Source organism: Xenopus laevis, chromosome 5L, assembly GCF_017654675.1.
Source record: "Xenopus laevis strain J_2021 chromosome 5L, Xenopus_laevis_v10.1, whole genome shotgun sequence".
Classification (NCBI taxonomy): domain Eukaryota; kingdom Metazoa; phylum Chordata; class Amphibia; order Anura; family Pipidae; genus Xenopus; species Xenopus laevis.
In genome coordinates, this window is record NC_054379.1 from 4,887,788 (window position 1) to 4,903,454 (window position 15,667).

The following is a 15,667-nucleotide window of genomic DNA, read 5'->3' on the forward strand; positions in this document are numbered from 1 at the left end:
ATAAAGTCCAGTATCTTATCCGTTATTAAGCAAATAGTTTGCCAACTAGTGATGGATGAAACTTTAGCAGGTTTCACCGCAAAAAAAAATCCACTGACTACAATGTATTGAAAAAAAAAAGTCACGTGGCTTGAAAAAAGTTACTGGAAAAAAACAGCAAATTACTTTAATGCGTTTTGCAAATTTTCACTCTTTCCCAAATTTTTTGGAGAGGTGAAATGGGACAGATTTATGCGTCATTATGACGAACACATTATTCCTGCATCTTTTGATGAATAATGACTGCACTTTTTGATGTTGGGGAACCTTGGAGTTACCACAACCCTGGACCTGGCTGTAGATCCTTGGTTCCAACATTGAGTTCCATCTGGGTGCACCAGACTTGGAAAAGAGTTTGTATGTTCTCCCACACTCCAAAAAACCCATACAGGCAGGGTTATTGTGTGAATGTGATAGGAACATTAGATTGTAAGCTCCACTGGGATAGGGGGATGTGAATGGTCAGTACTATATAAATATCACAGCAATAAAATTATATTTATAACTGGCCAATTTTTTTATTTTGATTAAACGGAAATCATGCCTGGCTCTGCCTGTCCCACACAGGTCCAATGTATGTGTAATTCTATAGAAGACTACAGCAGCCCCTGTAACACAATTGCAGCCAAACAAAGAAGAGCTTTACCAGCAGGGTGGTCTTGTATAAGTATTTGATGTAATTTATATGTTTGATGTACACATCCTTCTCTAGCACAGTACTACTGAATATATTTTCTGTGAATAAGAAAAATAATTGCTCACAAAATGTGATAAAACTTTTACGTTTATAAATAAGCAGTAGAACAAATGCATGTCTGTATTGTATGTATTCAGGCTGGTTGGTTGGTTAAACACCACAAAGGTTAGAAACCCTTTAAATAAAATGCAAGTCTTCTCCTATAGCACATGCAAGTCTAGAAATTTTTCAACTTTTCAGATTAAGAACAATTATAGAGGAATGTTTTCCAAATGGTGGAAAAAAGTAAATCGGAGACATACAACATGAGTGTTGTTTGGAAAAATCTGTTAAATTGAGATATTCACAAATAAAATATAAAACATTTAAGAGGCAGTAAGAAAACGAATTGTAATTAAAGTAGTCCTAGCAAAATTTCTTGCCAGAACTACTTTTTTGCATGATAGAGATTCATCTATGAGTTTAGCTGTGGCTTTTGAAAAAAATTAAGGGGTTTTTCTTGCATGGGAAAACTGTGAGAAAAACTGATCATTGGGGTGGGGTCATTGAAATAAAAACAAGGGTGTTCTAATAAAAAATAATACATATCAACTAAAAAATTAACTAAATTGTAGAGAATGTTCAATAAATGTGTTTCAAAAATAGGTAAAAAACTGATAGGCATTGACCATTAGAGTTGGGTTATTTTTTTTTTTTTAAGTGTGTATGTTCTTAATCACATTTGTGTTCTTTATAATCGTTGCTATTTTTTAGTTTTTTCTAAAAACAATCAAAATAAAAATTTCACCAGGTTTTAGATGGTGAGCTCATTATTTTTTTTAAAGAAAAAAATCTCAATTTGTAAAAAAAGGGTGTTAGAACATATTCTAAAAAAAATTAATCCAATCCCGACAGGTGATTAAAAATAAATCCACATTGTAGTGACAGCTAAAATGCCAGAGTAACTTTTTTAAACATTAAACATTTTCAACAATGTAGTTGATGTTATATTGTATTAGCACATCTCTGTTGAAGGGTAAAATATTATTCACTTCATCTGTTCATGTTAAAAATAGAACAATAAAAAGTACAATGAAGAAGTCTTAGAATATATATTGTCACCAGTTCGGTGTTACAAATCATACAAGGCAAGGAGTGGGTACATAAGAGCATACAAAGACAAGAACATAGTGAGACTGGTTAAATTGTCATAAATATAACTCTTATGGAGGCTTTGAACTCCTAGGTAATAAATCCTCTGTGAGCACAAAATGCAATTGTTTTGCAGAATTTAAAAACTTGAAAGAAAAACAGATCAGTAGTAAAGACTGTGTGAAGATATGGCACTATATGATCAGGAAGAACCTCTAGGTGTATATTCTACATGGCTCCCTCAAGGGCTGTATGAATAAACATAAACGTCTGTTAAAGATTGTATATTGCTTCTTATGAAAATATATAATTTCCCCCAAAACAGATACTGCCTGTTGTAAAAATGCTTAAAGCTGAATTCTATTACAGGGAAATGGTTTATCCAAAACTTACAATGGTTGAAAGATAATGCTAATAATTGTGTCCTGAGACTTTCCTTCTTGTCTGGGAGGCAACTGTTTTCCACAGACCACAAGAGGGCAGCACCATTAGATATAAATTGAGCTTTGGGGCAAAACAATTGATAATGATAAAAATTTCATATTTTAATCAAGGGTTGGCAACTAACTCATGCTACAGAAATAGCCAAAGAGAACATAAAGCAGAGCTGATTCTTGCCCTGCAAGCTTTTTTGTTTCAATCCATTAAGCCTTTGAAGGACTCAAAATCCATGTTAACATCATATATTATGTTTTGCTGGAGAGATTTGGTAAAAAAAATATAACATATACAACTGGAACAGTGAGTTCATCAGGATTTTTAGTTTGTTAATCTTGGGGCACAAAATGGGGCAAATTTTTTTATAGCAGTTGTCATATTTTTGCAGTTCAAGGCTCACTTGAAGTTCCAAGCGTTGGTCAGCTGAAAGGTTCAGCCTATAATCAGGAGTTCCCTTATATTATGAACTGAATTGAGTACTGATGTATCATCCCAAATCTCACCCTAACTAACTGTAACAACATCTAGGCTAGGATAGACTTTGCCCAGCTAGGAAACAGACAAAGCACCGGTTACATTTGACCCTCTTTACACAGGATGAGCCTTTGCTACATGGCAGGGCGAAGGACATGGTATTGTGCAACTACACCTCACTTGTGCTGCATGAAAAAATAAAAGAATTGGACACCAGAAGGTTTTTGAACAAAACACAGGATTATTCTCTTTAAGCGCAAATCAGGGTTTTGATACTCACAATCCTCTAAGGTATTTACATTACATGTCAGGTAACCTACCTAGCATTTCAGAGCCAGCACCTCTAACTTCAGAAACTAGGTAGATCATGCAAGAAAAGCGGTAACAGTATTGATGCAGAGGTTATCAACACACTTAAAGTGGACCGGTCACCCAGACACAAAAATCTGCATAAGAAAAGTCCTTTTCAAATTAAACATGAAATCCAATTTCTATTTTTTATTAAAGCATTCATAGCTGTTGTAAGCTCATTTAAAAATCTCAGCTGTCAATCAAATATTGTCTGCCACTCCTCTATGCCATGGGCATAGAGGCGGGCAGACAATTACTTCCACTTTCCATTCAGCACTTCCTACATGTCACTGCTCTCCCCACATTCCCCCCAATCTCTTCACCATTTAATTGTGTAACCAGGACATGGGGATGGACATCAGGTCCCCCATTCTGGTGCACAAACAAGATTCTGAGATGATACAAGACTTGTCTTAATAACAGTGTCCCACAAAATGGCTCCTGCCTGCTTGTTATAATTATGAATTCCCAGACTGAAGGCAGCAAGATTCGAATAATTTATATAGTGTAATTAAAGTTAATTTTGCTTGACTGATGTAATAAAACAGGATTTTGAATAAGTTTTTTTGGGTGACGGGTCCCCTTTAAACACAACCCTCTCAATATTCTTTTCATTCCCTGATAAGTAATAATACCATCCATGATTTTAACTCATTTATCAGTAATTTTTCTCGAAGAAAATCAAATTTTCAACAGAGTTTTTTAATACCTGTATATGCTCTCTTTGTTATGTTAAAGAAAAATGATAGTTTCCTATTAAATTTGTTTGAATCCTAAAACATTGTCAGCTTTTGTCATAAAATTTGTCATAACACTTTCTAAAGTCCCAATAATAAAAAAGTTGCTCATATAGTAATTTTTTGTAAACTGATATATAAACATGTAGCAAGGCTTACAGAATCCATGTTCCGGTAACTGATTAGGCTCAAGTGTTATGGAGTGGGATTTTTTTTCTATCCCTGCATTCTTCTACAAGAAAAGGAGATAACATAACAACATGAGTGTTTGGAATTGCTAGATGGGTCACAGTGGACACTGTTGTCTAAAATTATATAATTATATAACAATATAACAATGTTAGAAGGATAAAGCTAAATTACCGATTTATCAAAATCAGCAAAAGTTACTTGTTTTCTCTTGTTTCGCCTCATGAGCGAGAAATCACAACATATTTCTTGAACCAATTATCCTAAATCCAAAAATACTTGAGAATTTTTTTCTCAGGTTGCATCATTTTTTAACTTTTTACTTGATAATTCTATCTTTTAGCAAATCTACTGGATTATTTAATTTAAGAACTGCTGGGGTGTCCAATTGGATAGAATTGTGCATGGCACTTCTAAACTCCCAAATTGTATAGGTTAGAAAATACTGGGGGGGGGATTAAGTACAAGAACAATTTAATTAAGTAAATATGGCTTTATGTGGAAGTAATACTATTATGTATGTTCTATGAAGCAGTTATTTAAAGTTTCAAATACTGACACATGTATAATACAGAACAGAGTCCCAGAATTCCAATGATTTGCTTTGGGTGCAAACATCATTGTGGATTTGTGCTAAATCTGACACATTCCTGGTCATATGAATCAGGCACTGAGTTAATAGCTGTCAGTCCATCAGGGATAATTGCATTTTAATGAAACGAAGGATACATAGCTTACTAGGGCACGTCTTCTTGATTTGCTGAATTGTTTTGTTGATTATGGGGCTGCTAACCTTTATCCTGGTGTCATCAAAGATGACTGATGGAGTGATACCTTTAATTAATAACAAGTCAGGCTATTAGCTGGCTAGCAGTAAGCATACACAAGCTGCAACCCAAAAAAAAACCGATATGGTAATATAATATTAAAGTATTTTTATTCTTATGAAGGAAGTGTGTGCTACAAATAAAGTAATTGCTACAAATTGTGTTTGTGTGGGGAGGCACAATTAATTGAAGTTGTATAATTAATCAAATCAGCACTAAACTTCCATTATATTTAATTTAGATTTAGAAGGAAATGCATTACTGTCCGTTTCCCTGCTTGCTTAAATTAAGGTATTCTCATATTTGTGACATTATGATTGCAATTTTCACAGTTCCTAAAAATGTTCTTGCTGTATTTTGCTTATTATAGGGGAATATGTATATATGCAAGAATAGCTATAAAGGTATGGGATCCATTATCTGGAAACCTGTTATCCAGAAGGCTGCAAATGGAATGACCACCTTCCATAGACTGCATTTTATCTAAATAATCCACATTTTTTAAAATGATTTCCATTTTCTCTGTAATAATAAAACAATAGCTTGTACTTGATTCCAACTAAGATATCATTAATCTGTCACGGTCGGCACGCTGAATTCAGAACCAATGCTAAGCACCCTGTTCTCGGCTCTTGCTTCCACCTTTAACAGCCGCCTTTAACCTCGGGAGGAGCCCTCGGCTAATCAGATGCCGCCAGGTCTTATTAAGAGAGGTGCCAAGCGAGGGGTTCTGAATGAGCAATGGGGCATGACTGTAAAGCAAAGTCTTTTTGGGCAGACGGTCACGGTACAAGGCGTAGACAGAAAGTGTAGTCAGATCAGGTTGGGTCGGGGTAGGCAGAATACAAATGGAGTCAGGCAGGCAAGGGTCAAATCAGGAGATCAATCAGAAAGGGATACAGATATAGCAGAGTCGGTTACCAGACAGGGTCAGGATTACAGAGATCGGAATCGTCAGTAGCAGGCAGGGGTCACAACAGGATATCAGATCACAGAAAAACCAGACAGGTAGCACACCCAGGAACTTAGAATAAGAAACCTATAATGGGCAGTGAAAAACTGGCACTTTAAATACTTAAAACTTTCACGCCATTGCGCGCTAGCGTCAACACGCCAGCGCACATGCGCTAATAAATACAGGAGATGCGCGCCATGTGAGCCCTAGTTACCAGTGCATCCAGGGGAAGCAAGAAGGCGTGGCAGGCGTCCCCACCGCACCACTGGACCACCAGGTCCCCATTTCTCCAGTCCAGATGATGAAAATATGCACAAATAAAGGGGAGGGGACAGGGGTGACAAACGGAAGTGGGCCTAGGGGCGCCCACTATGTAAATCCAGCCCTGACTACAGTTCTAACCCTGGGTGTTGATGATCATGTTAATGATTCTGTGATGCTTTTGGTATGATTAATTAGCAATAGAGGAGCTGAAAGAAACTGTATTTTTCATTGAATTATTAATAATATATATATTTTTTCTTTATAATATTGCATAGTCTGCTAAAGAGTTACTGCAAGATTTCAACACCCCATCCAGTATAACGCAGTGCTTTAGCTTTTGTTTCCATGGAAACTAGAGTGCAGGACTCCTAAAATGCTCATTTTACATGAAGACAATAGATTTTACCTACATGTTTTGTTTTCTAATACCGTGATCAATCCGACCATTCTTTTCTTGATTCTGTCTTTTATTCCGATTACTGTGCCCTCATATGCATATACAAATCATTTTACTCGCTATTAAGACAAAGTATGAAGAAGAACAATACTTCATAAATAATACAACTATCTGTTTATTTCACTTTCCAATCTAGATTTACAGTAACTATTCATGGTGTTTGCTTTAACGCAGGGCTAAATTAAAGTCTCACATCCATGTCATGTGCTGACTATATGCACTATAATATAATACATTTTTAGTCCAGATTATTACTTTTTTAATAAAAACAGAAGGAATATATTATGTAAAGCTTTATTAAAAGCTGTATCTTCTACCTGGTACTACTGTTCAACCCCTGTAAAGCTGTAATGACATCTGCACAAAATATTTGAAATGTATTATAAAATTTAATTTACTGGGGGTGCAAGCTGCCAAATCACTGGGGGCGCAAACGAAATTATTATCTTAGTGACTTAAATTGCTAAAGAATCATTTAAAACCACAAGCCAAGATCAAGTTTGGGCCTAGAACAATTGAATCTGATGTGTTAAAACACAGACAATTGTGTACAAGTGTTTTCATGAATTGGACACAAGTTACTGTGAAAGTTGTCAGATAAAGAATATGTATAAAAAAGTGCCCAACATACATTTTGCTCTAAAGAGCTTTATCAAGGTCCCCAAATGCACCTTTCTCTCTAATGAGCTTTATAAAAAAATATTTGGCTCCATTCTATAGATGTCGTGTAAACTAGGCAGTTTTGTGCTCAACCAGAAAGATTTAGTATATTATTTCAAGGTGACATTCACAAGGCTGCAGGGACTTAATATTTAATTATGAATAATAATCCTAATAATAATAATAATACTGAGGGTTTACATACTTGTTAGCCCTGTGCATACAGTCATGGTACAGGACTCAACAGGCACGATGGAGGGGAGAGGACTCCTTGCTCTACAGGATTTAGAGGACATATCTGATATTCATTTGGACTCATGTAAAGTGGTAACATTATCTTCTTGTATGAATTGGTATTCATATATAAAGATAATTGTGTCCTAAATATTTTCTAAATCCTGTCACCCCTTTAGAGATTCTTGAAGTTTTGAGAAAGCTTTTTAAGAAGCTCTTGTGATAACCTGCTTGGAGTTGAACCAGGGACCATGGTGTTCCTGTGTTTTCTGCATTACCACTGCTGTATATGCAAGCAGACAGCTATGCCCCTGGTTCACTCATATGGTTATACTTGGTAATTGCTAGTAAGCATGGCTTGTTTCACCTGTTGCCAATCTGGCCACAAGTGATTTGTGTAAGCAATTTGACTGGCTAGGGATGGGCAAATTTTTTCTCCTTGTTTCGCCGAGGAAATGACGCCCATAGACTTGTATGGCGTTGTGCATCAAAAAAAAAAAAATACGCGTGTCAAAATAATTTTGCTGCAGGACAAATTTTTTTTGAAGCCCATAGACTTTAATGGCCATCTGCGATATTTCACCGGCGGCTATAAAACCATTTACTCTGCTGTAACTCATTTCCCAGTATAGGTCTATGTTCCATAGTTCCTAGGTGCGTTATATCATATGATCCTGTTTATTTACCACTGCCTGACCTTGACCTTGCCAATCTACTACCTGAACTGACCCCTGTCTGCGTTTGACTATTCTTCTGATTCTGATTCTATACTGCGCTTCTGATCTGTGTATGACCCTGGCCTGTGACCTTGGCTACGCTTCTGCTTCCTGTATTGGTACCTTACAGTCTGTCCCCGGACCTCACTCCTTGTTCTCTGTTGTACGTTGCGGTTCCTTTGCCCACCCAGAGCTTTCCCTTTGGTCCTCTCGAGTTAAATCCTGGTAGCAAAGGGCCACTCCTCCCGAAGCCAAAGATGGGTGCTATCGGCAGAAGTGCGAGCCATGACCAGGACCTTTGGGTTTACTCTGGGTTTTGGAATACCATATGTTACAGCTTTATTACCAGTGTTTATAAGTGCCAACCTTCCTGTTATTTCCTCTGATGCGTGTAGTCACATATGGGAGAAGATCCTTCTGTGGGGTTCTATCATTATTATTACTCTTGGGATTGCATGGTGATGCTTTCATGTTACTCAGTATTCTGTGTGATTTCCTATATGATCTTGTATGATTAGAAGGTACACACGGGGGCCTTACTTATCAATGTCCGAATTTATTGGACTTTTTCAATTGGAAAAAGTCAGACCAAACTAGAATAAACGATTGGACCTAATGTATTATGAAAAAAAAAATTATTGGATCGGGGACAAACAAAAAAAATTAGCAAAAATCCGAATCATGCGATTTTTAGATTTTTTTCCCCGAATCGATTGAATTTTTAGGATGTTTTCCAAACTTTTCTGAATTTCTAATTTCTAAGATCACAGAAACTTCCAAATAGGATAGGGGTCTCTCTCATTGACTTATATACAACCTCAGCAGGTCTGAGATGCCGGATTTTAAGATTCAGACTTTTTCCACCCTCTGGGTTTAATAAATCTCAAAAGATTTAAGTTTTTTTTTTTTGGGCATTCAGACTTTAATAAATAACCCCATAAGTATTACACTAGGGGAAAATTTCATTCTTTTTTGTGCAATTCAACTGCTGGGGACACAGCAAAAGAAAGAGTGCACCAGAGAATAATTGAGGGTATTGGCAAAGTCTAAGTTCCAAATATTTTTGAGCGTTTCATGCATTCGTACAGAGCCACATGCAAAAAAAAAAGTGCAATGTATTATCATTCCGATGTTTTAATAGTCTGAAATGTACTCAGTAAGAATTCTGATGCATCTCCCACCGGCATTTCTTTAGATGTTGTTTTGGTTTTCACACAATCCTTCAGGGAAAAAAACAAACAAAAGGATGAGGTAATATCTCTCTCTTATTTTAGTTATACGTTTAGGAGAGCCTGTCGGGGCAGAAAGTTCATTAGTTTTAATTGTTTAATAACTGGTAAAATTGCTTTTCTAGGGAATGTAGAAGTTTAAAGCAGGGCTGTCTCAGGGAGTCAATAAAAGATTTGATTGTCATGTTGAAGTTACAGTATACATGCTTTTTTGAAATGTTATTAAGTTTGGAGCAAATTTGAATAAAATCCCTTTTGAGTTGTTGTTGATTGTATTTATCTTGCATTAATGTAAAAAATATGTATAATACTTTTTTTAAATAGTTTTTCTAAATTATAATGTATTTTCGGCAAGACTAAATACCAAAATACTGGCTTTTTGTCTTGGGATGCCATAAAATGCAGCAAGTCAAAAATTAAATCACATTCCAAAATTCTGAAGATGAATGTAATTGTTGAACATCAAGTTAACGAACCAGAGAGAAGACAATAATTGGTTCATCAATAACAGCATTTATTCAAATAGTTGCACTTCAAAACAATATATCAAGTCAGAGATCCCAGTGGATCATAGGGTGCACTGAGGTGGTTAATTATTTAATCAGAAGCGCAGAAAACCTATGAAGGTCCAAGTATTTTGTCTTGAACAATTGAAATCCAACCTTCATTTGATTAGTTAAATGAACTTTAGGTAAATTTATTATCATAAAATCAACTTATCAACGAATCTAAAAACAGTCCTTACTTCCAGGGTGTGAAGATGTATTATGGATCAGAATCATGGACATAAAACATGAGTATCATATAGTATTATAATCTGTTCTCACAGTTCTTAAAGGGGACCCATCACCCAAAATATTTCAAATCCTATTTTATTATGTTAGTCAAGCTATTTCACTGTAAAAAGTACTTGAATGTTGTTTCCTTCCATCTGGGAATTCATAATTATCATATAAATTTCAGCAGTGTTCAAATGACATCTGCGTGTTATTCTTTAGGCACAAATCTGCTGTGCCTATTGACGCAGCCTGTGCCAACAGGTGCACTTGCTCAGAATTCATTAAAATAGACTGGTTATATGCAATGACACTTGACACAAATATAGGAATCATGTTGAGTTGCAAGTAACTTCAATGAATAGTGTCAATATGTGCACAAGTTGTGTTGATTTTACCATGAGTGCAATAGAGGCTGCAATTGTTAACAAGCCGATAGGGCTCATTCATTTTTAAGGATCAGACCACAGACAACCCAAATGTGGATGCAATGAAACTTGAATTGTGGAGAAAAGACTTGATTATGGATAAGAAAATGGAGAATTTCAACATAAATCGCACTTCACACACTGCTCTTGAGATTGTGAAGGAGTACTAGTTTGATCGCAAGAGTTGGTCAATATTGATTGGATTATTGATAAAATAATGGCTTATTCTTATTGCACCCACAATTGAACTTTACACATTGCTCTTGTGATTATAAAGGAGTTCCATCTATATTTCAAGAAGTCAGTATAGACCAACTTTTGCAACAATATAAACCAACTGTTTGGGTGAAGCCTGTGCCTAGGGTGGCAGCTTTAGGGGTGGCCATCAGGTGCCTATATAATAGATTACATTTTTTTGTACTAAAAAATGTAGATGAAAGTGATATCACAAATAACCGGAAGTGACGTGTTGAGACATGTGTGTGAAGCCGCAATCTGGGCACGCTTAGATCTGGTGCCTGGATTGCTCTCATGCATATGAACTGGACACAGTTGTGCTCAGAAGTGTTGTGGTGGGCATTGCATCAATTTCAGCAACCTTTGCCTATTTGCTCAGAATTCATCAAAATTGACTGGTTATATGCAATGACACTTGACACAAATACAGGAATCATGTTGAGGTGCAAGTAACTTCAATGAATAGTGTCAATATGTGCACAAGTTGTGTTGATTTTACCATGAGTGCAATAGAGGCTGCAATTGTTAACAAGCCAATAGGGCCCCTTCATTTTTAAGGATCAGACTAGTGATGGGCGAATTTATTCAGCAGGCGCGAATTCGCAGCGAATTTGCGCGATTTGCCGCCATCGAATAAATTCGCAAAACGCCCGCGAAAATTCGTGGAAAAAAATCGCCGGAGTCAAAAAAAATTTCCGAAAAAACAGACGCCGGCGTCAAAAGTGGGCGCCGGCGTCAAAAACGGGCACCGGCATCAAAAACGAGACGCCGGCGTAGTTTCGCGAATTTTTCACCGTTTCGCGAATTTCGCGCGAAATTCGGACATTTTTCGGTGAAACGGCGCAAATTCGTCCATCACTAGATCAGACCACAGACAACCCATATTCGGATGCAATGAAACTTGAATTGTGGGGAAAAGACTTGATTATGGAAAAGAAAATGGCTTATTGCACCCAAAATTGCACTTTACACGCTGCTCTTGTAAATGAGTCCTAAATAACCGGAAGTGACGTGTTGAGCCATGTGCATGAAGCCACTTCCGTACAATGGAGGCACGCTTAGATCTGGTGCCTAGGATGCCAGAGGACCTAAATACAGCATTTACCTTAATGCTATGTCAACTAAAGACTGGAAGAAATTGCACAATGCTGTCATTAAAAAGGCCGTTCTATGATGTAATGATGCAAATCAATACTGGTTTTGTATAGCATAAAGGTAATTTTGAGATGCTGCAAAAATTTAGAATTTTAGAATTCATTGATGTCTTTGTTATTCTATATATGTTATTCATTAGTTATTGCCTTCTCCTACCTGGAGGAAAACATTATTTACTATTTTAGGAAATCATTGTTCATATCTGTATAAATATTCAACATCATTGTAATGTGATTTCAGATATTATTGGTTATTTATTAGCTTGTTGTTCTCTTTATTATCCTTTCTTCCGCTGATGATGTGTCTGGTTATTTATGGGTGCAAAGAATATCATTTTGGAACAGAGGCAACTGAAGGTGAAAAAAAACCAGATGTCATTTAATTAATATACTGATTCCATGAAAAGATGGTTAAACTTCTCTGCAGCTGGACCCGTAAATAATAGCAGCGATTTCTAAAGCTTCTGGGAAGTGGAAGTTGCCATTGTCAAATTATGGTGATGACGACCATGAACCCCTGTGACCTGAGAAGGATGTAAAGTAATAATTTTGCAGCATTAATGGAAATTATGTTGAATAACTGCCAGTTCATCCACAAGTTTATCACTTCTAGAGGGCACTCCATTTAGATAAGGGGAAATGAGAGTCAAGTATATTTTTATTCATAGATGTATTATGTGGGAAGTGTTATTGGACTTAATTGCTAGTTCCCATGTTTTGTCTTGCTATTTAAAACAGGTGTTTGTGGGCAGTGTGGGACACACATTGTGCTGGAAATTAAGTCGATCAGAGATGTTGACTCAGCAGCCTCTCCAGTTGTTTTTCAACTACTGTACCATTCTCAGCAACCCTGGTAGGATGTTGGGAGTTGCTGTTCAGAAACAGCTAGAGGTCTGGAGCATATGATTTACTGTTTGCACATTTTTCAATGTTATTTTCTTTAATGGGCCCACATTATATGGGGAGGGCATAGGTATCATGGTTCTTTACTTTTATTCATTGTACAGGTATGGGATCTGTCATCTAGAAACCCATTATCCAGAAAGTTCTGAATTACAGAAAGGCCATCTTTCATAGACCCCATTGTATCCATATAATTCAAATGTTTAGAAATGATTTGCTGTTTTCTGTAATAATAAAACAGTAGCTTGTATTTGATCCAAACTAAGATAAAATGAATCATTATTAGAAGCAAAACCAGTCTTTTGGATTTATTTAGGGGTTATTTGTCAAAGGTTGAATTTTAGAGTTTTTTTAGACCTTGAATAAACTTGAATGAACTCACAACTGGCATGGTTTCTCATTGAAGAAATAACTTTAGTGGAAAAAACTCATGTTTGAGGTTAACAACCTGAAAACTCAAATTAATAGAGGTTTTGGCGGAAAAAAATAACTCAAATTGCTCAAGTTTTTAAGCAAAGCCCTCCGAAAAAAACTCAAACATCATGAAGACTATTAACATTTTCCAATGGTTCAAGGGACCTCTGCCATTGACTCCTACATGACCTTGAAAGGTTTTAGATGGTGTATTTTCAGATTCAAGCTATTTCCAGGGTTGGGGTATAATAAATCTTGAAAAATTTGGGTTTTTTAACCTGAAAATTTCATTTTTGATCAAAAAAATAACCATGAAAATTTGAATTTCATGGAAAACACAAATTGATCCTTAATAAATCTGCCCCTAAATGTTTACATGATTTTCTAGTAGACTTAAGGTATGAAGAATAAGATCCAATTTACATAACGATCCATTATCTGTTAAACCCCGGGTCCCAAACATTCTGGATAACAGGTCCCATACTTGTATTTGCAAATTGCCAGTGGGAATGTTTAAAGCTTCAGAGTGGGGACAAGGGCTGTACCTGCCTGTGCCCCCACCACTGTTGTGCCCTGGGCAGTGCCTCTTCTGCCTACCCCTAGTTCCAGCCCTGCTGTAGACAGTTGTTGAAAATGTCCATCAGATCACACTGTTAATAACAATTCAGTGTATTAGAAATTTAAAAACTGCTAATATTTTCAAAAGTATGAAAAAAATGAATTAATGTGTGAACATTAGCTTCTGATTGTACCTGAACTTGATATGATGGTTTTTATTTTTACATTTATTTTCTTTCCAAATTTGTATTTCTTTAAGAAAAGACAGAAAGAAGGATTTTTTTCCAAAATGTTCATTCCCTTGATGATAAATTATTTCAATTTGAACCATTATTTCTCTTGTTGCAGTGATTTAACCTGAAGCCTGTGCTGAATCTTTAGCTCAGCAAATAATCCCAACAAATCAAGAGTCTAAAAAAGTCTTTCAAAAAAGAAGCAATGACCTTTCTGTTGAAGTTATAGTGGCAAAAAAATTAAGCATCAAAAATCCAAATGAATAGAAGTGATTCTTCTACTTAAGGAACAATCTTCACATGTAATGCTGGCCACACTCAGGCTGGGTAGCCAAGCAACTATCAATTAAGATAAGTGTCCAGATATTAGCGTCATACATAGGGATGGTCAAATTGGTTTGTTCAGCTTTTCATTTTATTCATTAAATTTTAGTGCAATTGCACCTGAGGTTGGCTGGGGATAACAAACATAATGAATCTTACAGATCTTTTAGAGACTGACTAAAATGTAACAGACACTGGCAAATCTTTGTGTAATCAGATTAGTGATGCCAACTCCATTCTGGAGAGCCAAAACTAAAATTACCATACTGTCATAATTTTTTTCTTATATCAGTGCACTTTGTTGGAGCAGAATTTTCCCCAGTTGAAGCATTCTCTAAAGAAAATTATAATCTAATTTGCTTTTTCACAGGATGACCTGTCTATAGACAATAGTGGTCATTTATAAACAGCTGGACAGAGAACAAAAACAAAAATACTGCATTAACAAGGAGCAAGCTGGGGTAGGAACATAGGCATCCCATATCCCACCCAATAGATTCCCACTAAATTGTGCATCTTGGTGCAATGTCAATCTGTCCTTACCAGGGTTGCCACCTTTTCTCACTAGACTTTGGGTTGAGGGGCGGCTTGGGGGTGGGGTAATGATGTTACAGGGTGTGGAAATTGAGGGGCTAGGCAGGGAAAAAGGGTGGATGTGGCTGGGAAATGGGTGTGGTGGGTGGGGAAATGGGAGGATAGAGACTTCTTCTTTATAAGGTGTAATCGGCAGCAGAGACAGTCAGTGTAGGGAGGGATTTATAGGGTTTTTAAATTTTTAAATTTAAATACCAACCAGGCCCTAGCTGGATTTTTGCTGACTAGGCTGGTCAAATACAAGCTGGGTGGGAACCCTATCTATGTCAGTTTATAAGTACAATACTGTATTGTACCCACAGTGTACACAATTTTAGCCCCGGACACACATGCATTTTTTCGGCACAGTCTGCAATGTGTTTTTTTAAAAAGCTGACTACTCCATAAATACTGTACGATAGAGTAATGTGCCATTGCGTAGGCTTGTAACCGCGGTGGTCAGCTTTTTTAAAAACCATGGAGCGGACCGCGCCGAAAATACGCCAAAAAACTGCTTGGGTGTCCAGGTCCTTAGTGCTATAGCTCTTGAGGCAGGGGATTAAGTAAATGAACTCTCTTGTCTCAGCCAATATCAATGGCAGCACCCACACATATATTATTTATGACAATAATCAAAGCCCTTATATTTTTTTTTTCTTTAAGATAATG